Here is a 27,173-nt window from a genome sequence, read left to right as displayed (position 1 = left end):
ATGCCAGGACGAGAGGGGAGTGGTCTGATAATATTCTCGCATTATATTCAGAACCTGTCATTTCCCCAACAAGTTCTGGAGTGGCGAACATGTAATCCAGTATCGTGTACAGATCGTGTGGGGCGGCATAGTGTGAGTGGTGCCTATCATTCGGATGTTGCAGCCTCCATATGTCCTCCAGCCCAAAGTCTCTCAGCAGGGCCTGTAGCGTTTTGGCTGCGGGTGGGCTTATCTAGTTTCGTGTCTGATCTGTCCATTTTGGGGTTCAGCGTACAATTGAAGTCCCCTCCCCATATAACCGCGCCTCCTATGTGGGGACTGATCTTACTATATAATGTCTTGAAATAGGCCACTGTGTCTTTGTTAGGGGGTTATGTATTTATGATGCACCGTTCTCTATTCTCTAGCAGCCACCAAATCACTACCATCCGGCTCCACTGTGGTCTGTAGCATCTGGAAGGGCACATGTGGCACCACCCAAATGATTACTCCCTGGCATATGCCGAATACGTTGCTCCTATGGTGGTCCCTCTCCACTTTTTCTTTACCACCTCTTGTTTCTCTTTAGTGAGGTGGATTTCCTGTAATAAGGCTATGTCCACTTTTTGCCTTCTCAGGTACACCATTACCTTATTTCTCTACAGGTAGCTGTTGAGTACTCTGACATTCCAGGTTACTATTCTAAGGTCTCCAATTGTCATCCATATCCTGTCCCTTCTCCCTCTCTCCTTGTCCTGCACTCCAAGGGCCTCATTACGACCCAAGCGGTAAGTATCGGACATTACCGCCATGGCGTAAATAGCGTTTACGGCTTGGCCCGATGGCGTAAAGTGCGGCTCATTCCGACCCATCGGGCACGAGCTTTACGCCATGGCGGTAATGTAAAGTACGCGATGGCGGAAATGACCCCAAAACGGCACTCACCGGCGTCGTCCGCCGCGCTAGGTACACTTCCGCCATCCATCTTAGCGGTCACCGTACTTAGCGGTGACCGTAATTAGCGGTCAGCGTACTTTATGGTCACCGTAAATAAGCGGAACCGGAAGTAGCGCCATCGCGCCGGAACGGGAAAGAGCACGGCGGCCATCTTGAAAAACACAATCCATCGGCATCCTCCGCAACCACTGGACATCTGACCCTGAGACCCTGCAAAAACCAATACCTACCCATTTCCCTGCTCGAAAATGCCCAAATCTGTCCGAAAAGCCTGTGACCGGCAGCGGCAAGACCGGTTCACAAGGGAGGAGCTCAATATACTTGCTGAGACCCTACAGGAGAATTCCGCTGTGGTCTTTTCCACACAGATGACCCGGCCGGCTATTGTGAAGAAGAAGGCCATATGGGCCTTAGTTGCCCAGCGGGGTAGTGCGGTAGGGACCGTCCCCCGCAACGCAAGGCAGTGCCGGAAGCGCTGGGACGATCTCCGGCTCCGCGTCGGGAGCATCCTCTCGGCGAACCGCAACATGGGCATGGCGACCGGGGGAGGATCTGAGTCCCCAATCAAACTACAGCCCTGGGAAGAAATATGCGCCTCAACAATCGGGATGGAGTCCATTGAAGGGGTAGGAGGGATGGAGCAAGGAGCACCGGCATCAGGCGATGCAGGTAGGTGCCTCAAATGAAGCCATGCTAGAGTCACTGAAGTCCATTCATGTGAAGCCCAATGTTACCCTATAGTGTAAATGCAACACATCAGCAGGGTACTGCCTAGAGCCACATCTGACCTCCACCCAGTACGCATGCAGTATGCACACCCTAACTGCAGGCACCCACATACCTCCATGCTACTTCCACGCAAAAGTGAGACAACCTGTATGCCCCTGCCTCAAATGTGCCGCATCTAGTAACCCAAATGATGTCATCCATCACGATGCACGCGCAATGTACGCAGACCCATCAATAACACTCTTCCTCCTTTGCTCCACCACAGGCTCAGACTCAGAACCCGATGATGAGGACACACCTGACACCACACCTGTCAAGAGGGCCAGGACCACAGGGCCAACACTACAACCCTCCACCTCTGCTGCAGCAAAAAAAACACCACAGCAGCCAAATGCCGGTGCCAGACAACAGGACAGGCCACTGACCGGCACCCCAGCAGGTAGCAAGGTAGCTGCAGCAGAAGCAGTAAACATCCCCCAAATGGTTCCCACAGAGGGGACAGGTTCAGCAGGAAGCAGCACTATGGGGGAAACTGCTGCCATACCAGCTTGCTCAGACAGTGATGCAGGGGATGCAGAGGATACTGATGTGGGACCCCCCACTGCCCACCTCCAATCCCCCACCCTGTCCCAAAGCAGCCCACATGAGGATGCCACACAGGTGCAAATCGATGACGATTGGCCATCCCCCCCAAGCCCTGTTGTAAGTCTGCAGGAGGGGAGCAGCCCCATGGACACACCACAGGCAATAGGCATGGCACAGAGGGAACAACAGAGCCTGGAGGAGCTCATAACTCGCCAGCAGCAACTCTCCTCGCTCCTTAATGAGCATGTCACGGAATGTGGGGGTGCAAGGGCATCAATGGAACACTGCACCGAGACCCTGAGGGCAGCGATGGTGCAAAGCACCGAGACCCTGAGGGCAGCGATGGTGCAAACCTCCGAGACCCTGAGGGCTGACATGCAGTCCTGCACAAAGGATATTTGTGCCGAACTTGCTGACATGCGGCGCGTGCTGTCTGAGCTTGCACGCTCAATTCGGGACATGCATCCAACTGAGCAGCCAAGCACATCCTCCGCTGCCAGTTCCACCCCGAGCAGCCCCGTCCGCCGATCAGGCCGGACCCTGCGGAGCACAGGCAGGGGTGCCCCGGGGTCTGGGAGAGGGGGCTGCCAATAGTGCCTGCCCGGTGCAATAATACATCAGCCACTTGATCACAGGGGGTGTTGGGGTATTCAGGGGGGAGGGGGGAGTGGGTGTGTTGGGGTATTCAGGGGGGAGGGGGGAGGGGGTGTGTTGGGGTATTCGGGGGGAGGGGGGAGTGGGTGTGTTGGGGTATTCAGGGGGGAGGGGGGAGTGGGTGTGTTGGGGTATTCAGGGGGGAGGGGGGAGGGGGGAGTGGGTGTGTTGGGGTATTCAGGGGGGAGGGGGTGTGCCACGACATGTTGTCTCCGAAATACACTTTTTGCTTCTCCAAAATGAATTGTGTCGACATTTTCATTGCATATGTGTGCTTCATTGGTGTACAGTCCACAGTGTGCATGTCCCAGGAACACACAGTGGCCCAAGTGCAGTCTCCATGTGGTACACACCAGCCGTGTGTGTTAGAGGCAGTGGTCGATGATAGTTTGGCGCATTGCACGCCCCTCCTGGGCATCGCCTCCTCCATAGGGTGCCGCCCCATCAGCACCCTCCTCATCCTCATCGTCAGGTGGTTGCAGTTCTGCGTCAGGGGGCAGGGGCACATTCCGTCTGACGCACATATTGCCTTCAATAGGCCAAATGTTTGCTCTATGACCACACGGGTACGTGTATGTGCACGGTTGAAGTCCTCCTCGTGCTGGTTCTGCGGGTTCCGGACTGGTGTAAGGAGCCACCTCTTCAGGGGATAGCCTGCATCACCTGTATTTGGGCGAGATTGTATGCGTCAGTCATGACGTATGACAAAAAACATGATGTGCCACCATGGCTTGTATCCAACTGTTACTTAGGATCACTCCTACATGCACTGATCAATTCACACAATGCAACAAGTATATGCTCATGTCTCCCATGGCCTGTCTTGCATGCCATCACCCAATGTATGCAGTGGGGTGGAGTGCATTGTGAGTGCCCATCCACTGTGTCCGTTCATGCCGTTTGGTTAGTTGGCCTGGCACATGTCCTGTAATGGCAATGCACACATCATTGCAACATTTCTGTGCGCCTCATCATGGCCCCAGTGAGCGATGGTGATGTGGACAGGGCCATTTTGGGGGCCCTGCTGTCTGTGTAATGGTGTGTTGATGTTTCTGTCCGTCATGTGCCTCCTTCGTGGTCAGTTGTGGGGGACAGGCCTGTCGGTTGATGGTGTTGGGTGCATTTAGGTGTTCTGCATTGTTGGCAATGGGGTCTGATTTGGTAAAATGCACATGCAGATGGTTGTGTCATGGTTGGGGCACAACCTCATTCACAGGGGAGGGCTGCATACATTGGGTATTGGCTTTACTGGCGTTGGGTGGAGTCTGGGTTGCTCTAGGGTATCATCTATCTCCGTTCTCTCTGCTACTCACAGCCAGGTGGAGTATGCATCATTCCCCCCCCCTTTCAGCCAGGTGGAGTATGCATCATTCCCCCACCCCTTTCAGCCAGGTGGAGTATGCATCGGTACGTCATTCACCTACCCACTTCACATTTCCATGGTCATGACATTGGACTCACCGAGTAGCCAGGATCTTGGGCCTGCATGTCGCTCCATGTAGCGTGGTATTGTGGAGTTCCTCAGGACCATTGCGTCATGGGTTGATCCGGGGAATCGGGCACAACAATGTGTGATGATCTTGTTGGAGTCACAGACCATTTGCACGTTAATTGAGTGGTACTGTTTCCGGTTGCGGTACGGTACCTCCATGGCACGTGGAACAACCAATTCCACATGGGTGCAGTCGATGGCACCAATGCAACCAGGTATGCCTGCTAGTGCATGGAATCCCACTTTGGTGTTTGCAATCTCCTGGGCAGTCCGTGGTAATGAGATGTGGTCATCTGTGTGCTTGAGGAGGGCATCGAGCACTTGGATGAGCGTACGCGAGAATAATGGTTGTGAGATTCCATGCAAGTGCCCCACTGTGTGCTGATAGGTGCCTGTGGCCAGGAAGTGGAGTACAGACACTACCTTCAGTAGGGGTGGGATGGCGGTTGGACTTTCTATCATGCTGACGATGTCGTTGTGTGTCATGTCTACGATGGCGGTAATGGTGTCCCGGTCCAAACGGTACAGGGTATGGATCTGCTCTGCAGTGAGGTTGAATGGACTGGCTCTGATGCGTGGGATTGGGGGCTGCCTGCGTGGTGCCACTGGCTGTGCTGGTGGGGCTAGCTGGCCCTGCCTTGCCCTCCTTCTCCTCCGTGCAGCCTGTTGTTGTTGTTGTTGCTGCAGTTGTAGCACTCGCATTGCTATCAGGTCCTCCAGCCCCAACATTGCTAGTCGTATTGGTATCATTGTGGAGTGTGACTGGGTGTGGGAAGGGGTGGGGTGTGCACTTTTTGTACTTCCTGAGTCTGTATTGCCTTCACCTGTGCTGTTTCTGTGCACCTGTGGCAGCTGCATTCACTTTACATGTCCCTTTACGGTTGGTTCGCGATGGCGTAATTAGCACCATGGCGGTAAGGTACTTAACGGCCTGGGTGATGGCGTTAGGTGCATGTCCGCTCGGGTCGGCATTCACGTACCTTACCGCCATGGCGCTAAGTACGGTGTGGGAGGTCGCGTGCGCGCTCCCTTGGTGCAGTTAGCGGCAGCGTTAACTACGATGGCGCTAATGGCATCGTAGTTAACGGTCACGGGTCATAATCGTGCCTGGCGGAAAACGATGGCGGTAACCATTTACCGCCATCGTTTTTCACTTAGCGCCAAGGTCGTAATGAGGCCCCAAGTGTACTTGGCGTGGATCATGCGCAGAGGCGCAAGCTCGTTCCCTAACAACTATCACTACAAACCCCCCAACTCCCCTCCCAACCGCCTCCCGTCCCTGCTCCAACTGTTGCTCAGCTCCATCCCTGGAAGCTTGTACACACTTCCCAACTCCCCTCCTGCTTACCTCCCTTCCCATGCCCAACTGTTGCCCAGCTCCATCCCTGGATCTCAGGCCTTCCCACATTTAGTCCCTACTCAGCAGCGCTGATGCTAGGGTCACAGCGGGGGTTGCCACCCTACTGGCTACCCAACTAAACTAACTCTAGGGGTGCAAGAGTGAATCCTTTGTGCTTTCTGCAATTGCGCACCAATATGTCATGTTTACACAAATATACATGTTTAACTTGTAGCTATGATTTACGGGTCATTGTTGCCCTGTCTTATAATCAAGTCCCAATGTCATTATTCATACAGCACCTCAGTTTCCGGAGCCGCCGCCTCGTTTATCTGCTCCATCCTCCTTAAAACCGTCTGTTTCCAGTGGGCAGTTCTGGGCATCCAACCATTCCGTCGCATCCTCAGGGGTTTAAAAAAACAAGGCCCTGTTCTTAACCTCTTAAGTGCCATTGAGGCTCCCCCCCCAGTGCCAATGGCTTTTTTTTAAATCGCGGTATTCACCGCCCAAACCCGCCAACATTTCCCCCCTCATTAACCCCTTAAGTGCCACCGACGAGCCGGCTCGTCGCTGGCATTTAAAGGGTTAAAGAACACTTTCAGTTTGGCCGGGTACATTAGCATGTATCTGTATCCCGCCTCCCGCAGTCTCTTCTTCACCGTCCCTTAGTTCAGTCGTCGCCTCTGGACCAGCAAGGTATAGTGCGGGTAAAATGTGATAGACGCAGAAGCCCTTTGTATTGTGCCCCCTTTCCTGAAGTGTTCCAGGGTGTTTTCTCTATCACGGTAGTTCAGAATTTTGGTAATTATTGGTCTCGGGAGGGGGGGCGCAGGAGGGGGTTTCCTAGTCAAGGCCCTATGTGCTCTCTCCACCGCGCACTCCTGTGTGAGCGCTCCTCCTCCTATTTCTTGCAGCAACAAGGTCTGTTGGATTAGGTCCTTCTTCCCCTTCTGGAAGCCCCACTATACGTATATTATTTCTCCGGGTGCCCCTTCAGCTTCTTCTGCTCTGGTCTCCAGGTTGTTTACCTGTTGCTTCAGTATGTGGATTTCCGAAGCGTGTGATGTGCTTGCTGCTGTGTTTGTGGCCGCTTCTTTCTCCAGGACGTCTGCGTGATCTGCTATTTTCCGTACATCTTGTCAGAGTAGGTTAACATCCTCTTGCACCGCACCCACTTTGAGTGGTTTGGTTTCCCATGATGCTTTCAGATCAGCAATTGCGTCCAGGATCCAGGATCTGTGGTCACTGCGTGTCGGTGTTGCGTCCGTTTGTGGGTTCCTTTCCCTGTTCCTTGCCCCTTCCGCCTGCTGCTGTGTCTTTGAGTATTCCTCCATTGTGGCCGGCTTCCCTTTTGTCTTGGGTAGCTTGGAAGTAATTTTGGTGTGGCTGAGTGTCTTGGTCTTAGACGACTGAGATTCGGCTTCCTGACCTTTACATGCGGTGGGAGGGTGGTGCCCGGGTCTGCTTGTGGGTTTCTAGTATAACTTGCTTCGTGTTTTATTTGTTGCTACTTGGCGTCTTTAGCAACGGGTGATGATAGTTGCTTGGCCTCGATCCCACAGCTTGGTGCCCTTATGAGTTCTCGGCAGGGGCTGCACCCGTGGTAGCCTCCCTGCTATTGGTTCAGGTCCATGTATGTCTTTCTTACACCACATCTGTGGCCCTCCGTCAATGGATTCCCTCTTGGCCCATATGTTATACTGCTCTGGTTTTGTTTGGTAGTAGCTGCACCATTGTCTTTGGCTGGCTCTAGTTCGCAAACGGCAATTGCTGTTTTTCTAGTGGGTCTTTATACAGGTATTTGTTATGCCTGTGCTTGAGTAGGTAACCCTGCGGGCTGTGTCAGTCATTTGTGGTTAGCATTGTTTAGCTCTTCCATGCACTATCAGTGGCTGGTGTTGCTTACCACTACAGAATGCAGGTCATCCAGGGCTCATCGCGCCTCTCCGCTTTTCCCTTTATCGCCTGATGGGGTGCATCGAACTCAGCCGGCAGCACGTCGCTTTCGTGGGCCGTTCTGTTTTTCGCAGCTTCCTGTTGCCCGGTGCCGTCAGAGCTGCCCTATGTTGTTCCCCTGCTCATAGTTTGCAGGGCGCCATGGCCAGTATCCACCTATGTATCTCCGCATGCCCTTGCAGTCAGCAGTTCGATTCTCCGTCTAGTTCCTGGGCCCGTCCTTCAGTGTCCTTGCATGTTGGCCAGGTGCTAGCCTCCTGATGACCGGGGAGTCCCGATCTCCGCTTTAGTGTTTGCGGAGTGAGTCTTCCTATATCTGGGTCCCCAGCTCCACTTTCTGTTATTTGCCTGTCCCCCTCCTCGGGCTCTTTTCCGGGCAGATGCCAGAGCCGGCAGGGGGGAGGGGGGGTCAGGAAGGATTTTGCTGCGCGTGTGCCCAAGGGTAAAGGAGCAGCGCTCGGCACACCCGCACCAGGGGAGGCAGGCCCCCACCAGCTGAGCGTACCAGAGGGGCACTACCCTTGTGGATTTAGTTGGCAATTAGGCCCAGGAAGTCAGGCCTCAGGCTCGGAGGCAGCGGGTCCAGCCGCGACACCACCGGCGGCTCCTAATCAACAAGGAGGGACAGCAGGCATCAGTGCGGGCAAGGGGGGGGGGGCGGCTGGCCGGTATGGGAAGAATAGTTTTACCCCATCCAGGGGCCAGAGTCCAGGACAGTGTCAACCGCCGCAATGCTGCAAGCACCGAGGCAGGGGAGCAGCAGAGCAACAGCTTTGTGTGTATCCGTCTGTCACACGCCTGCCGCTTCGGCACCATGTATCTTATACTTTGCAGCGTTGTTATCCCACATCTCGGCCGCTTCTGTCCCTGCTTGTGCTGACGCTTCCTAGCTGCCTCTATCTTCCAGCGTCTGCTTGGGGTCACCGGTGCTGCTCCTCTTCACAGCGGGGCCCCGCTACTTCAGATTGCCGATGTGCGGCTTCCCTTGTTTTAGCTCAGGACAGGCGCCGTTTTGTTGTGCTCACCTGCATGTTGGACAGGGTGAGATCTTCTCTCTTGTTCGCTCTCCAGATGCCTCCGCGCTTCACTCCAACAAGGTCAGCCCGCACACCGCACCACTGAGCCGCCTCACTCATGGGCTGGTCCGCTCTGCTTCACCGTTCCTCCGTCAGTGATCCACTGATCGCTTCATCACCAACGGGCCCCTTTCTCTGCTCATCCGCGCTGTGAGCTCTGGTGCTGCATGTCTCATCTCTGGCAGCTCTCTATTCCATCAGCTGGTGTTCCTGGATACAGTGTATCCTCCGCACGCTTTTCGTTGTTATTACGCACGCGTGCTGGCCGCTTATCGTTCAGCTCCAGCTGACTCGCTGTGGCTTCTGCTACCAGGCAGCTTCTTCTCGATAGCTCTGTAGCGGCTTCTTCTCTGCAGAACGGGGCTCTGTGTTCGTTCCTACTCGCATTGCAGTTTCTCTCCCCTTTGTTCCTGGCCAGGCACCATTTTGTTGTGTCCGCTCACCACATCATCCAACTTTCTTCCTTTGACAGTTTTGTTCCTGCTTTGGGGTTCTGCACGTTCTTCACAGCGCCCTGTACCCGGACTGTTCAGACGTCCGCTACTTCTGTTCTATTGTCCATAGCTTGTCTTTTATGTCTGTTAGGGCCATGGATATTCATCGTATCAGCAGGAGCTCCGCGATGCATGTCTTTTACGTGGCCATGTAGCCATGCCCCCCCTTGTGTGCCCAGCGTTTTGTGGATTGGTCCTTTAAAGTCTTGGGCTTGAAGAGCCTACAAGCTCGACAAGACCCTTCGACGTGGTCTCTTGGGAGACACAAATTACAGACTAAATGCTTATCAACACACATAACATTTCGATTGCACTTGGGCCAAAATTTAAATGGGGTCTTGTCCATAACTACAAACTATGGCAACTGGGCAAAAACAGTGTAAGGAAAGGGGCATATACATCCTAAAATGACCCCCCTCTCTCCCTACTGTCTGGGCTGAGGCCTGGGGCTGCCTTCCAAGGCCGAGCGGTCTGTCGCGGTAGTCTTTCGACGGGCAGTCTCTTTGTCTTCACCAGCGTGATGTTTCAATGATCGGTGAAGTAAAGGATAGAAAGATGAACTATCGGTAATTGAAATAGGTAAATGGTTTTACGCCGAAAGAGGAACTCCGCTATACGTGTCAGTCTAGAATGGTGGAAAAAAAACTATCTGAGGGACCTCGACACGTGAGGGATCATGGGTACAGTGGACGTCACTCTAGGGATAGTATTACTGGCACGCCCTGTCGACGTCCCTTTTCGAAAACAACTGTAATACTCTGCAGCTTCCATGTCGGCCTATGCACAGCATGTGATCTAAGCAGATTCCACAGAAATACATACATCTATAACACCCCCTACCCTCCGCTCGCCATACTATGCTATACACCTCGAAGCTGCATTCTGTTTCGGCATCGTTCGGTGTAGATTTTCCCAATCTCGCATCTACTATTATGTTGAAAATGTCCCTCAGTCTCGAAGTTGCTGTCAACTGATGGTAGGAAGAAATCTGAGGACATCAACACATGAAGGATTGTGGGTCCCTGTATACATGACAGGGATAGTGTTACGGGAACGTCACTGTCGACACCCAGTTTTTCAAATTTGAAAAAGATCTAATACTCCAAGCCAACCACTAGCTGGCAGACTATGCATAGCTTGTGAATCTAAGCAGTTTCACAAGCTCCAGAAATATATGTATATATATTTGTGTGTCCCTTCAGGGAGACGTGCCAAAACACAGACCTTTCAGGTAAGCCCTGGGGTCTTTGCAACCCACCCCTAATGGTAACCAATAGGAACGTAATGTGCTATGGGACGAGCATTAGGTATGCCGATATGCGCAAATACTCAGGCGCCAGCCGCAACATGCTTTCAATACTTTTGATCTCTCTTTTTTCCAAATACAAATCACATCAAGATGACTACAGCACTAGCCACAAACACGCTACGAATAACTTCTAACAATGCATCTTCGTAAGCGTGCACATAATACGTGCGCATCTAAATAATACAAAACACAAGGGTTAACTTTAAGTTTAAGAGGAAATGGATTTTCTCTTTTCGTTTTCTAGCTAACTGCTAAGAAAATTAAGCATTTTCATAAGCGTGCACTTAATAGGCACGCTTTTAATAATACAAAACAACAGGGGTAACCTTGAATTTAAGAGGATATGGAGCTTCTCTTCTCATTTTAAGCTAATCTGAGGGGTGACGCTGGACAATGTCTTTTCAGGTCACCAATAGTGAAGCTGAAACAGCCAACATGTCTGAATTATGCACTACATGATGATAGATTATATGCAGGAAACTCATATAAGTTATTTATTACATCACAGGTGGGATTCAACCCACAACTATTCACTTTGTGCAACTACCATGGGTAAGAGATTTTCTGTCAAACCATCTCACATCAGCATTTCTACACCATCAAATGACGTATACTTTGTATTTGAACACTTTGTATCATATTTTGGGGGATCTTTTTAAAATAATTTTCCGAAATAATTGTACAGGAATTAACCTTTTACGTACCAACTAACGTACCACTTACAAACGGTCTTTAAAGAGAGTGAATTAGAAATTAATAGTTCTCAAAGACTTGAACAGTATGTGACATCATGCTCATTTCTGTTTCTCAATTTCTTGTTTTTTCTCCATCTACAATGTGTGTCTAATCCTTATTTATTCTTCCTGACCCCCACATCCCGAATCTCTGTGTACTTTTTATTTTGGTTTTTCATTTTTTATTGTTTTTGAATAGCTATACTGTGCACATTTGATGATTAATTATTTTTGCATATAATTATGTTTTTCCAATATGCTTATATGTTTTGTTCTTATACATGTCATACTGTATGCTATATAATTTCAACCTTTTGTAACAGATCAATTAGATATGCCCTGATTTGCAAAAGGCACAGAGAAGTGCCGAAACACGTGTAATCACAAATGGCCACTATTAAAGAAATGTGGAACAGCCCAACAGATTTCTGAATCATTTGCCAACTAACATAGACTCTAGTCAGTACCTAACCTTTTGTGGCGCAGCAAGTGGTGTGGAAGAAACACATTTTGTGCATTTTCGTCCAACGGAGTCGTGGAACTCTAGGTCTCTGTTGTTTCCCACACTAATGCGGCACTCCTTCTAAACTGAATCAAAATCCGGTCGCGGAGGTACTCCAGTTGATATCTCAAAAAAGTTTGTCATTTGTTAAATAGGAAATTAAATAGGGGTTGATCTTTCAGTGTGCCACCCAGAGATGGTGAGGTGGGAGAGGAGAACTTTGTTGATGGGGGGGGGAGGGGAGCAGAGGGAAAGACAAAGTAGTAGGCTAGAGCAGTAGTCTACTTGGCTGAATAACGGCCAATATTACAGTTTTTGCTGAGTGGTGGGTGAGGCGTTGTGAGCAGGTGTTTAAGAATTAAGTAATTTGAAAGTCTGAAGGTGGATCCCAAGGTTGCGAGCTATGGGTCACCAAGTGAGATGACCAGGAGTTGAGGATAGGAGAGTGGCATCGGCATTGAAGGCTGGGTTAAAGTTGACATACATTTAGCATCCAGCAGCATAGTGCCATCTAGAGACGAGGGCATAGAGGTAACTGACAAAGAATTCTGATATAGCCTGGGTATATCTCAAGTGGGTACCTTCCCAAAGAACAGGTCAATGGGCTGTGTTTGTTCTCGCAGAGGGGCGCCTATGGACTACTTCATCGGTATATGACAGATATTTTATTTTTTTAAACAATGTTTATTATTTTATAACCAACACATCAACCATGGTAACTTTTAGGACATACATAATCAATATCAAAACATCACATTATGCATTGTCGCTTTTCGTCCTCCTCCCTCCCTCCCTCCCTCCCCACAAACTTGAGCCATCAGAGCCTCATCATCTACATGAGCATTTTCGGGAATCTCTGTGTTCGTTGACTCATCTGAGTCTTCTGTATCATGATTGACCTGGTGGGGGCTTACCATTGAGGTCACCAGCTGCCTCCAGGCTATCAGGGGGCCGCCCCCCCCCCTTGGTGACAGCTTCAAACCATACCACAGTTTCCGCTTCCGCCCATCTCAAGAGGTCCGCCCCTCCATATCTCCACTCTGGGTCTGTGGGCCGCTTTCCAGCACATTGCGATTCTGCGTATAGTCAAAATATGGGCTAGGTCCTTCATTTTACTGATATGCTTCGAATGACGTGGCCTGGGGAAATTCCCGAGCATGCAAGCCCAAGCAGATCCTAAGTCCAGTACCACTCCCCCACCAGCCATTTTCATCTTTATTTCCTCCCAGAATCTGTGCACCTCAGGGCAGGCCCAGAACATGTGTAGTAGACCTGCCTCCTCCTCCCCGCACCTGGGGCATTTTTGTATAGCTGAGCCTCCAAACCTAGCTATTCTACTGGGAGTCAGGTAAGCTCTATGAGTGACATACAGCTGGATCTGCTGGAGTCTCGCATTCCGGGACACCTTTTTATGGTACCTTTGGGCTCTATCTCACTGTCCCTCTGTCATGGGTTCCTCCACCTCCTCCTCCCAGTCATGCCTCAATTGGAGCAGCTCCTTCCCCGTCTTCGCCCTCAGGAGCTCATATATCCTAGATATTTCGTGCCCACCCTCTGAGACATCATACATCGTTCCTAGGGAGGCATCGGGTTCTTCCTCTAGCACAGTCTCAGGCCACCTCTCTCTCACCTTCTTCATGAGCCTGGTAGAAGTAATAAATAGGCCTCTATGCACCCCTGTCTCATCCTGCAGCTTCTGGAATCCCAACACCCCCCCTTCCTGCTATATGTCTCCAAGGGTGGCCAATCCCACTGGTTCCCAGTACCTACGGACCGCTTCGAACAATTGGTAGTCGTCTCCATATAGCACCGCCAGCAGGGCCTGCTGGGAAAGGGGATCTGGGTCACCCACCGTTCTACATGTCCTGCGCCATACTTCCCAGCCCAGCTTCAGTAATCTCCCCATCTTCGCCATTTTAGTTTTGCGCAGCCATACTGTCTCCCTCAAAAAGTAAGGAGCCGATTCACCTTGCAAAAGCCTAGCTTCTGCCGAGTCTTCTGCCGACAACCACCTAGCCACATACAACTGTCCTGCCATGTAATACAGCTCAAAATTTGGTAGGTTTATGCCCCCCTTATCACATGTATTCTGTAGTTTCCACAGGGCCACCCTATTTCTGGAGTTGCCCCAAATGAAGCCCCTGCACATGCCATGAAGTTTCACAAAAATGCGTTTGGGGATTAGGTACGGGACATTCACAAGAAAGTGCAAGACCACCATTTTCAGTAGAGCAGCTCTCCCCATCATGGCTAGGGGTAATTTAGACCAGAACACCATGCTATTTTTAACTCCCTCCATCGCCTTCTCAGTGTTATGTTTATGCTCTGTCTCTATATTGTGGTAGATATTTACGTCCAGATACCTCAACGTCACGGTCTGCCAGGGTATCTGCAAGACTGGCAGCCTCTCCAACGGGGTGCTCTTGTACCTTCCTAGGGGGAACAAACTGGACTTCCCGGGGTTCACCGATATGCCCGAGAGGGTGGCGTAACGACCCATCACCTCCAACACATATTGCAGGTTCTCCTCCGGGTAGCGCAAGTAGAGAAGCACATCATCTGCATACAATGATATCAGGTGTGTGCTCCCTGTCGTGCAAATCCCCACCTCCCCGTATTGTTGCCGCAGGCATATTGCCAGAGGCTCTAATGCCAGGATGTATACGGTATATGACAGATATAGGCAAAGAAAATACAGTGTAAAGGGTGAATGAGTGTTATTCACAGATACCTGCTAGAACAAATGTAAGGGAAGTGGTGCTGTAGTTACGTGAGATGGAGAAGTAGCAGTCGGAGAGCTAGCAGACCACCCAGTCATAAATATTGCCCTTGGAGCGAAGGGAGGAAAGTGTTTGGCGGGAGGGGTGATCCATAGTGTCTAGGGCAGGGGTCTGCAACCTTTGGCTCCCCAGATGTTTTGGACTACAACTCCCAACAACCTGAGCCAGCATATTCAATGTTGAAGAATTATGGTATTTACAGTCTTAAACATTGGGAGAGCCACAGGTTGCAGACCCCCTGGTCTAAGGCATCAGAAAGGTTGAATAGAAGGATGGAGGTGAGACAGGTGAGAAGTTGTCAGAAAGTTGGAGACACGAATTATAGCAGTCTCAGAGTGCTTACACTAACATTCAGAGCGGGGAAGGGGGTTTCCCGGTGGATGTACCTACCCTCAATGTAGTTGATGCAGTTAAATCAACTCTCTAAAGGATTTTGAAGTGGGTGCAGCAGACAGAAGTCTGAAGGAGCGATTGCTTGGGTCTGCCGTTATTTATTTAATAAGTATATGAATGTGGCTATTTCATAGCAGGCTGGCATGATACCTGTTGAAACAGATTGAGGTGGGGAAGAGGTAAGAGTGTGAGTTGCAAGCTCTGACAATTTGGAGGAAATGGGGGAGAAGTGGGATTGAGAAGAAATAAGAGTGGGGAAGAGAGGTGAAGAAATTAAACAAGTGTGATATTTTGATGATTTTGACGAAGCAGAAAGTCATCAGCAGAGAGAAAGGCGGTTGTTGCGTGAGCTTGTAAGAGAGAAAAGCATGGCCTAGAGGCTCATTGATAACTTGGAAGGGCATAAGTAGAGCAAAGGATACAATATCTGGGTAGTATAAGCATTTAGCAGAGTCAAGAACAGTCGTGAGAGTATAGACAGTCTTTGTAAGCAGTAAAGAGTGGCAGAACAATTTTATTGCCAGCATGTATAAGAGGTGCATGGTTATCCTTAGCTGTTGGATGGCTGGGAAGATCCATGGTGAAGAGAGGGGAGTGAAGGAGCTCAGCAGGAGCTGGGAAAATGGTGGAGAGGAAGCTTGGAGTCAAGGTCAAGACTAAAAGGCCAAGATAAGGTATCATGCATTCTGCTTAGAATTTTCTTTTAGTGATCGATGGGGAGCAAAATTGGAAGGGGGATGGTGTAATGGAGATGAGAGAGAAGAGGAGCTGAGGGTAGAGGAACAGAAGCAACAACCTAGGGAGTTGACATCAGTATGAGTCGTAAGATTATGCAGGTTGACCAGACCAAGGTCAGAGAGAGTCCAGCTGTAGTCGAAAGGCCTTGGTGATATTGGGGAGGCCGAGGTCCCCCATTGTGAGGGTTGAAAATCAGGCAAGAGATTAAAGAGGCTTAAATCAGAAAAGAGATTGATGGTGCCGGATAGATTACAAGAGGAGTGGGCCCTGAGCTATGTTTGAATGAAGAGGGAGTAAAGTCAAGAGTAATGATGGTGCATATATTTACTGATTGTATGTCCTTCCTTGAAAGATTAGTGTGGGGGAGGAGGGTAGGCATAGGTTTTAGCAGGTTTCCAAGAAGAGGTAGATGGGAAAACTAGAGGGATATGGTTAGGGTAGATGAGGTTGAAGTAAGTAGCATGGGATAGGGAGGTGGGTCCAGGGTGTCATTCATGAAGAGTAGAGGATGGAAAGTGAGGGGGTGGGGAGGAGATTGTGTGGAGTTAGAGGGATGCCCCATGGGAGAGGGGATAGTAAGGAGGAGAAGCAGGACTGGCAGGGATATGCTGAGTAAAAGGGAGATAAATTATTGTGGGCAGAAGCCTTCAGTGGAGAGGCCTGAGAGAGTACATGGAGGTGGTGCATACCTTATCAGGTGAGCAGGGAACATAGTAGGAGCCATGATGGAGGTGAAGCCTTTACATGATTTGTGATGCATGTCTTGTAGGCCAGTTGCAACCAATAATAACAACCATCTTTTGCCCCCACCACTATGAGCGCTATTTTCAAAGTGGGCTCTCTTCCACTTGGGGCTGTCTTGCTGGATGGATTGCCCATAAAACCCATAACACATTAAACTGCTGCGAGGTAGGAGATGCCACCAGTCTTTCATGTTTTTATAAGGCAGGGCCTAGCAGATGCAGACTCTTCAGGCACAAGTTTCAGAAGAAGGCAATACATATACTGTTTATGAGGGTCGGGGACACAAAATCCTCTTGAGGCATCATATTGTTTTTTTCTTTTAAACAGACGTCTCAGACCTGGATGGGTCCTTCCCACCCTTACAGAGAATTAGGATTTTGGGAAATAACAGGATAACAAAAACAAACAGTAGCCAGAGAGGCTGCTGCAAGGCTTAAGGCTCCTATTAACTTCTAGTGTTGAGCAAAAAAGCTTTAATAACAGAACATGTCAGGGCATAAACCGAGAAAACACACCATTTGCAGTAAAAATCTAAATATAGTCTGCAAAGAAAAGGCCCAAGTCTAACACACTCACCCATTTTGTCAGGGAGTAAATTAACCGAAATCAGGTTTACAGACCAGTGAATCAAGTGTTGGCTTACCTTGCTGTTTTAATGCTGGAGCTGAAATCTTACTTCACACTTACAACCCACATTCACCAGTTTACCTTTTCCACAATTCCCTCACTGCATCCCTCAGGGCCCCCAATAGGGGGCACCCTGTGCCAACTACAGATTTCACCAGTTCCTCACATCTGCTGCTATTACGTCTAAGCACAACCCCCTAAGCATCCAAAAAATCTGGCCGCAATTACTCTTAGACCCTGACCTGCAGCCTCCCCAGGGAATACCTTTGCTATTCCCTTGGCCCCTTTGGCAAAGTTCTAAACTTAGCCACCTGCACCATCTACAAAATCCTCATCCACCACTACAATTCTTCATGCCAATCAGGCTTCTCTCATATTTCTTCTCTTGGTCTTCAAATCCATTAATTGTCTGGCGTCCAACATTCCCCCCTACAACTGTCTGAGCACATAGGATTCCACCACTCTCGCTCACAATGATCCTATGCCTTCCTAAACCTTCTGTAGTGACTATCCTTTATATGCCAAACAGGGGACGGGTATAATATAGCTGCTGCCCAGTATGGCTCACAGAAAGAGGCGGGAGAGTGAATCCTTGCTCACAGAATCAAACTAGAGGCTCAGTAAACCCCCAAACTCTAGGGGGAGACCCTGGCTAGACATTTATAAGGGACTAAATAATCCTGTTGTATGATCACCATGAAGCAGAATATAAAAGAGGTGAGCGACAAGCCAGAGACCACCCCCACTAAGGTTTTTCGGAGTGGGGTTGAAACCGCTTGATGTCTTACCATGCAAACCTAGGAAATCACCAATAGCAAACACCAGAATGCAGCCTGTGACCACAGAAAGGTGCAGAGCTGCAGGCAGACACCACAAAGTTTCCAAGTATCTATAGACCCTGCTTTCCCAGTTATCGAACTCCAGACTATACTGAATCGCTAAAGAGGAGGTACCATTGGACTCCATCTACTGACCAATCAGGAAAAGAAAAACAGAGCAGTAAGGGTCCACACAGTGTTTGCTTACCCCCCAAAAAGTGCATCAGGCATATAAAAGGCTGCAGGCAGTCATTTGAGGTTTTGGAACCAGATAAGGTGGGTGTTCCCATTTCTGCTCCCTGTGCGGGAGGGAGGCAGGCAAGCAGGCCGATACGTGAAATAAGGAAACCTGGGAGGATTATTGACCCACAGAACGGGAAGGTAGACTCCTCTGAGCCTGTAAGAGGAAGGGAAGCCACCACTTGGGAGAAGCTTCACATATTTATGGTGTAGCTTGTGAAGCAATCTTTGGCAAATGAGGGCTGGGAAGGAAGGCTGTAAAAGTGCACAGAGGGACTTCAAGTCTGCAGTGAAAATGCTGGAAAGATTTGAAAAACTGTGTGAAGAGGAAAAAAAAAACGAAGGTGTTCATCACCTCACTAGGAATAAATATATGTCCTTGACTGTGTTCCTCAATATGTGATACCTGGGTAGTCAAGGCTGCACGCCAGGTTCCACATTGATATAACCAGCGTTTTACCAAGTCCATTCTGAGACTATCCTTGAACAAAAACTTGGTTGGACCAAATCTCAAGTTGCCTCACTTGTACCATTGCTTGTCCTTGACACACTCCTGACTCCCAATTCACCAAACATGGTCTTCCAGCTCTTTCACCCTCTTGGCTTCAGATAATTGAGACTCCTTACCTACCCTCACCCCCTTGACATCAACGGCCAACTTAAGTATCTGAGGAGAAAGATCACTCCATTTACTTCTTGTTTTTCTCAGTGTAGGTTTTGACCATATGTTTTATTCGCGTACCAGCGCAATTGAGGGATGAGGTGAGCCGCTATGCGAGTGAGCGAAGCGAGCAAGCTACCATAAATGAGAAGAAATGAGGTAATATTTAGCTGTGCCAAAGAATAGGATAATTGCTATTCAAATTGCTACGTTCAGGACATCACTGGCTGATATTATACACGTGTAATACGGTTGGACTAAATGAACACACAGCGGTTTGCTCTATAGCGTAATGCCCCTTCATCAATTAACAAGTACAGAAAACAAGCATATCAGCTACTGTGTGGCTGGACACCTGGACAAAGGCTACAGTTCCATAGAAGATATACTAATTGGTTCAATTGCACAGTATAATTGCCTACCAGTTACTATATCACAGGCGCCTTGTCCAGCAGGAGTTACTGTGGCAGAGGAGACATGCACACATTTGTTGTGCCACAGAAGAACCATCGATTAGCTAATGCAGACACAATAATTGCCCATAAAAATAATGTGCCATATACAAAAAAATGCCAGTTGGTTAGAGTATAGACTGCAAGTCCATCAATCTCCACAAGTCAAACGCATCTACAAGTAACGGACAGCTGGCACATCAGAAAGGTGAAGGGGTGAAGTAACGCATGGAGCAGAACAACTACACAAACATGTCATGTTTGTGGGGGTATTTGACAGTGCATTGGTGGCAATGTGCTATGTATTGAACGAGAGTGGGACGAGAGCTTGTGAACTCTTAAATATTGAAGATGAATTTAATGTCAGGATGGGGTTAAAGGGGGAGGAGCACTAACAAGAGGGTGTGCAGGGGACAGACAGGTTGAGCAGAGTGCAAGAAAATGGGCTTTGAGGAGGTGAGTAGTTTGCGATGGAGGATGCCAAGTAGGGGGAAACAAGACCATGAACACATTTAAATAGAGGAATCTGATGTCCACGGATAAGCTAGTTGGGGAGAAGAGCAGGGGAAGACTTTAGAAGGTGCATGTGGCAAAGTTAAGGACACAAGGAAAGCAAAAGAGCAGTACGGGACACTAAACAGAAAGCTTGTACAGTCTTTAAGGGGAATGAGGAGCTGGGTGGATGATAGCGAGTTTTGCTGTAGTTGTAGGTGACGATTGGGCATATCTTGCATAAATTGATACAAGTTAACTGTGGTGCAGATAAAGTGCTGGAGCTTCGGATCATTGTTAAATTGGACCCCAAAGGTCGCGTGCCTTTGGGAATGGGATAAGTGGGGAAGGACAGGACAGTTGTTAAGAGATTCTTCAGATTTTTGTTTTTTTTTAATTTATTTTTTTAGAAGAGAGGAGCATAAGGCAACAAATAACTATACCGAGACAAATGTGGGGGAGGGGTTAACAGAAGCCTAGAAATTAATACGTATGTATTAATTTGCTGTACCAGATGAAGAGGAAAAGAAAATAAGCTTCTTAGAGAGAGCTGGGGGGAGGAGGGTACGGGGGGAGTTATGAGGATGTTGGTACTGTGTACAAATATGTGGTAGAAGAACCTTAAGGAGGCTATTAGTTTGCCATCTGAGGCTGTGTAGAGTGTGACAAGCAGAAGGGACAGGACTGTGACTTGTGGGACTCCTACAGGGAGAGAAACACACGTTTGAGGTGTCCTGTTCAAGGAAACAGAGAAGGAACAGTTAAAGAAGTAGGATGTAATACAGGTTAGAGGAAGATACTATGGTTAGAAAAGGTTAGCAGGAGGGATGGTTGATTAATTATCGAAAGCTGTGGATATAAGAGAACCAGGATGGAGGAGAGCTTGGAGTGGTAAGCAACAGAGGATGTTGGTAAAGTCAGCCATTGGCATTTCAGGGAAGAGTTGGCTGTAAAATCTAGATTGAAGGGGGGCACAGAGATCATTAGCTCCAAAGAAGCCACTGATCTTGTTAAAGACCTCTCCCCAAGTTGTTGGTATAGTCGGGTAGGAAAGGCAGACTGTAAGAGGGCAGTGAGTGTGCCCAGAAGGCTTTGTACATATAGGTACTAAATCGGGCTGTAGCATGCAGGAATTCCAGGAGAGGTAGAGGTTGAAGAGGGCTGAATTGAAGGAGGTAGTTTAGAGATGAAAGTTCTTTGATGGCCAGGAAGGAAAAGGTATCCGCCGTAGCACAGAAGGGGTTGGCATTCCAGAGGATGAAGGCCGTACAAATTGCATGGATGCTTCAAGACTCCATGCTCGATTGGACCACTCCTTAGCCCAGGCCTCACACTACCTTTGGAAATGTACTTAGCAGAGCTGACCAACGGTTGTAAATGAACAAAAGACCAGCTCAAAAGCACCTACCGATTGCACTATGCTGTTCAAGCAATTCTTGAGCCCATGATACAGCCAAACACTATACAATAACAGTATATAACATGCATTACTCACCGTAATAGCATTTCTGATGATTGTATCTGTTTAGATTCACATGCTGTGCATATAGTCCAACATCTAGTGGAAATCGCAGAGTATTGCATCTTTTTTTTGAAGATCGAAAGGGGACATCGACATGGCCGTGACCAACACAATCCCCAACGTGACTTGTAGTGTACCGAAAATCCCTCACACGTTGAAGTCCCCGTTTGTGTTTTTTCTGCCATGAGGGAGCCTTATAGCCAGTGTGAGCGAGTACAGAAAAGTAGGTGAAAGAGGTTGATATTCCTTCTACTCTATCTAAGCAGATACAATCATCACAAATGCTATTACGGTGAGTAATGCATGTCTTCTGATGCTTGTGAATCTGCTTAGAATCACATGCTGTGCATAGACTAGCGAGCAGTACCCAGAGATGGTGGTGGGATGAGTGAAGGAACAGTAGCATAGAGATGTCTTAGCACCACTTGTCCCACTTCAGAATCAGACCTAGTGTGTGTATCTAGGCAGTAGTGTTGTGTAAAGGTGTGAACAGAACTACAGGTTGTTGATTTGCAAATGGAATCAAGAGGAACATTTGCAATGAATGCTATGGTAGCCCCTGTGCCAGGAGTAGTGTGAGCTCTAGGCGTGAAGGGGTAATCTCTCTTGGCAAGAGTGTAACACAGTGTGATGCAGTTAACGATCCACTTAGAAATAGCCGATTTAGAGACAGGGTCACCTTCTATACCAGCTGCCACCGAGACAAAGGACTGGTTTGTTTTTCTTAGTGGCTTTGTTTTTTCCAGATAGTAGATAACTGCTCTCCTTAAATCCAGTGTGTGGAGGCTTCTTTCCGCCACGTTAGTGGAGTTCTGGAAAAAGGTGGGTAGTTCTATGGACTGGTTTACATGGAACTTTGAGATAAATTTGGGTGCAAAGTGCGGGTGTGTGTGCAAAACCACCATGTCTTTGTGAATCATGGCGAATGGGTCCTGAACTGAAAAGGCCTGCAGTTCATCAACTCTAATAGAGGCGATAGCCACCAGAAAGGCGGTCTTGTAAGTGAGTACTTAAAGGCTAGCTTTGTGCAATGGTTCAAAGGGAGGGCCAATCAGTTTGGTAACAACATCGGTCAGGTCCCATCCGAGAGCTAGGTTGGAGATAGGGGGATGAAGTCTCTTTATCCCTTCCATAAAGACTTTAGTTACAGGAATTTTCCACCATGAAACCTTGCTCTGGGACGTGGTGTATGCCGAAATTGCAGCTAAGTGGACTTTAACAGAATTAAAAACCAGTCATGAATGTAGCAGGTGAGTTAGGTAAAGGACAATATCTTCAGGCGAGCATTCAATAGGATTGAAGCCCTTGCCATTACACCAGATGACAAAGTGCTTCCATTTGTTGTAGTAGTAGTGCCTGGGGTTTCCGTGCCCCTCTGTCCATGCAACTTTGAGGGAGATGGAGGTGCCCAAACTCTTTCCTCTGGTCTTGAGACATCATATTGTACGGGCAAGGCAGCTTCCTGGGAGGTGAGACGGACATTGCCATGAGATGAGAGAACCAAGGCTGGCGGGCCCATATAGGGGCCACCATTATCATCCTGACGGGTTCTTGGTGCATCTTGTGCACTATTCTGTTGTGCAGGGGATCGGGGGGTTTGCGTAGACAAACTTCCCAGACCATGTTATCCAAAGACCACTCCCCTTGGAGCCATTCTGAGGGGACCTGAAGGCGTAATCTGAGCATTGGGCATTCTCCAGTGGCAAATAAGTCGATCTCTGGGAAGCCCCATTCTGTGAAGATGTTGAGTACAATGTCCTCCTGTAGCTGCCACCCGTGCTCGACGGGTAGGGGGGAGCCTCTGCTGAGTACGTCCACCAGACGCGGGAGTTCCCCTGGAACATGTTGTGAAAGGAGGAACATGTGTTTGAGAGCCCACTTCCATATGTTCTGGAGCAGTTAGGATAGCCCTAGAGTAAGTGTCTCCTTGTATGTTCAAGTAATACATGGCCGTAGTACTGTCCGTGAGGTCTAGCAGTGTCTTCCCCTGGAGGTGTGTCTGGACAGCCTTCAGGGCCTTGAACACTGCTAGCAGTTCCAACTGGTTGATGTGATTGGATGCTACTGCTGGGGACCACACGCTGTGCGCGTCCTGTTGACGGCGGTGAGCCAGTCAGGGATGAGTCTGTGGTGAGAGTGGCTTCTACTGCAGGGGTGGTGAAGGTTTTCCCCTGCAGAAGGTTTTTCCTTGACCACCACTGCAGAGACTGAACGAGGGCTGTCGAAACAACTACTAGATTGTCCCACTGGCTGTTGGTCTGACACCATTGGCTCGAGAACCACTCTTGCATGGGGCACATGTGCAGACGAGCGTGAGGAACTAGGTAGACGCAGGAAGACATCATCCGTAACAATCGCATCGCTCTGCATACGGTCACCTGGTGACTGGTTACATAGTGAGGGATCTGGAACAGCATGTTTTGAAACCTCTCATTGGAGCGAAAGACGAGGCTGTCTTTGTTACGGATTAGAGCCCTCAGAAACGGTTGGACTTGATTGAGGTCTACACTGGACTTTTTCTCGTTGGAGAAACCTATGTTCAAGAGGCGATCTACCATATTCTGGGTATTTGTTTGGCATGTTCATTACGAATCCCATTATGAGCCAGTTGTTGAGGTAAGGATGGACTGCCTGCTCAGGTGAGCGGCTACTACCACCAGTACCTTTGTGAATACCCATGGTGCTGAAGCAATGACGAAGGGGAGAACCTTTAACTGATAGTGGGTGTCCTTGATCATGAACCTGAGGTACCTTCTGTGCACTGGCAACATTGAAATATGAAAGTATGCATCTTTCATGTCCAATGTGGCAATGTAATTCCCCTGCTGCAGCAGTGGGATTACCTCCTGCAGTGTTGTCAACCTGAATTTTTGAGATTTGACATACTTGTTCGCTGGGCGCAGGTCTAGAACAGGACGAATGATGAGATCCTTTTTGGGTACAAGGAAGTACACTAAATAAATACCCTTGTTTACTTGGAGAATGGGGACAACTTCTATGGTGCCCTTTTCCAGCAGGACCTGAACTTCTTCCAGCAGGATACGCAGGTGTTCTGGCGACAGGCATCTGCTTCTCAGTGGGTGGTATCGAGGTGGCCAGAGAAACTCAATACAGTACCCATGGGCAACAGTCTTTAGTACCCACTGGTCTGATGTGATCCCCCTTCAAGGCTTGGATGAATGATAACCATCAACCCCGAACCGGGAATCGTGGGAGGGAACCCGAACCAGTGAGTCACTTTGAGGTGGAGGCTGGGGAGCCTCTTGTAGTAGAGTTCCTGCCTCTACCCTTGCCCTTACGAGAGTCTCTGTTGGTATTGGTGCCTGCCAGATGAGCCTTGGCCAGAGGACCATGAGGCATTTCCTGAGCCGTATTGTCCTTGGGGAGAGCGGGAAAATATTGGCCACGAAAGGACCAGCTTGAGTTAGAGCCTCAACGATGGTGGAAGGGTTTAGCCGTGATCTGGCTAAGCGACTTTAATGTTTCGGGTTTTCTTGGCCGTCTCTATGGCATCATCTACCACCTTCCCAAAAAGGTTGGAGTCCTCCACCGGCTTGTCGATTGGAGAGGCTTGAGTTTCAGGTTTAAAGCTTAAGTTTTTCAATCAGGCACGTCTTAAGTAAGGTCCCCTGGGCTAGGGTGCGTCCAGCGGTCTCAGCCGAGTCCAGCGTGTTCTATAGTATGTTATGTGTTACTTGTCTGACTTCAGCCACGAACGCCAGCAGGAGTGATCGGGTGGGCTCTGGAACATCGTGAAGAGCATCCTGAACTAGGCCCCATTGGACATCACTGTAACTTGCCAGGAGAGTGGTGTTCTTTGCAATCATTGTGGAGTAGGCTGTAGAGGCAGTAACCTGCTTACCCAGGGCATAAAGCTTCTTACAGTCTTTGTCTGGAGGGGCTTGCCGAGGACAGTGGAACAGAGTCCGGTCTAGTATGACCCCTGATGTAGAGGGGGTCAGAAAGTGATGGGCAGAATAATTTCTCAACCCACGTGTTGACTGCCTATTGAGAGATGGTGACAGCAAGGAATGGGCCAGGCGCCACTTTATAGAGTTTAGTAAGGGGATGGCCTGACTAGTCGGCGCCTTCTCCTTGAGGATATCCTCTGCGAAGTCTGAGTCTGGAGCAGCTTCATGTCTTGCAATTTGAAAATTATCAGCTGCTCTTTTTAAAATGGCATTAAACAACATCTGGTCATCAACAGGTGACAAATCCCTTGGTGGAGAAGGGGGATCTATGCAGATGGCGTCCGGGTCAGGGGTATGCGTTGGTGATAGCCAAGGGCCCTGATCCTCCGCCTGATCAGTCGGGTCTTGTGCAAAAGGATTAAGGTCTTCATAAGAATCCTTCTGTGCTGGGTAATCTGGGATCTCCAAGATATCTTCCTGGTGTCCCTGTGCAGAGATGGGTAATTTCTGCAGTTTTTAAGGAATGGGAAAGGAGTCCTCTTCCCTTGGTCTTTTGGGTGTAATGTACCATTCTGAAAAGGCAATGAACTGGGCTATTTTGTTCATGTATTGCTCAAAACTTTCCCTAGTCCAAAGAGAAGAGGAAGAAGGGTCTGGAGGAGTAAAAGGCTGCCCAGGAGGGGGAGATTTTCCCAATAAGGCATTAGAGAGAGGCTGGCGGGCCTCAGAATACTCCTCTCGACGAGAGGGGGTCCTTGTGTGCTCTGTGACCAGCGAAATGATAACTGCAAGGCTTTTGCAAATTTTCAGTTTTTGTTTTGAAGGTCTTGACGCGCCTTAAGGTGCAGTCGTGGTTGGTGACTCCACCAAGGCCTTTGGTGCTTGTGCGCCCTTGGATGGTGCGTCAACAACTGTTTTTTAGGGCGAACGCCCATTGCAGAGGTATGCCCAGTCACATGCTGCAAAGGTGGTTGCGTGGAGGGCGCCCAACCGCAAGGTTCAGAAGGCGCAGTTGAAATCTTTGGCGGCCCTGTGGGCGTTGTGTGCTTCTTAAACGACTCCATCGAAGAGGCCTTAGGGGTTGTGTGCTTGTGTACACGCGGTATGTGGCTGCCCTTGTCTCCGGGGTGTGATTTCCCCATGACAGTGCCAGTGGCCTGTCTGTCGGGCCGAGGGCGGCATTTGGGAGCCCAAGGGCTCAGATGAGAGGTCGATAGCTTACAACTCGGAGCCATGGCTGCCAACGTATTTCTCGTTGTCCGAAGCGACAGCACCACCAGGGAAGGGCACTCAGCCTGCATAGCGTAGGCCGCCCATCGTTTAGTCAACTGTCATTCAATGTTTTCAGTCAAAAGAGCTTACAGGCCTTGCATGAACACTCATGGTCGCGAGGAAGACGCAGATTGCATCAGCAATGGGTGTTCTTCCAAGGAAACTTGCCATTACACGACGGGCAGAATTTAAATGGAGTCCCCTCTATAGCAGAGGTTAGCGGCAGCCAGACCAAGAAGAGAAAGAGGGGTAAAGGAAATACATTCTCATCCAGGAATAAACCCAGGGCCCCCCTCTCCCTACTGCAAGGGCCTGGCCGGAGGGCCGAGGCCACACGTCAACAGTCATCGAGCAGTTGTAGATGAGTCAGCAGCAGGAAACCCACAAAGCAGTCATCGAGAAGGCCTGTCGGGAGACTAGACGACCATAGGTCGTGGGGGCAATTTAGCAATATAAAATTGTTCCAAGAGCCGCATAGGCGATCAACTAGGTTGGCAGGGAAAACCAAAAAAAATAAATCGTAGGTACCTCGATGTGTGAGGGATTTTGGGTACACTACATGTCAAGTTAAGGATAGTGTTACACTCACGTCGACATCCTCTTTCAATCTTCGAAAGAAAGATGCAATACTCTGCGATTTACACTAGATGTCGGACTATATGCAAAGCATGTGATTCTAAGCAGATTGACAAGCATCAGAAATATAGAGATATAATA

The sequence above is a fragment of the Ambystoma mexicanum genome, chromosome 10, assembly GCF_040938575.1.
Source record: "Ambystoma mexicanum isolate Mex_15411 chromosome 10, UKY_AmexF1_1, whole genome shotgun sequence".
In the NCBI taxonomy this organism is placed as follows: Eukaryota; Metazoa; Chordata; class Amphibia; order Caudata; family Ambystomatidae; genus Ambystoma; species Ambystoma mexicanum.
Note: the sequence above shows the minus strand (reverse complement) of the source record.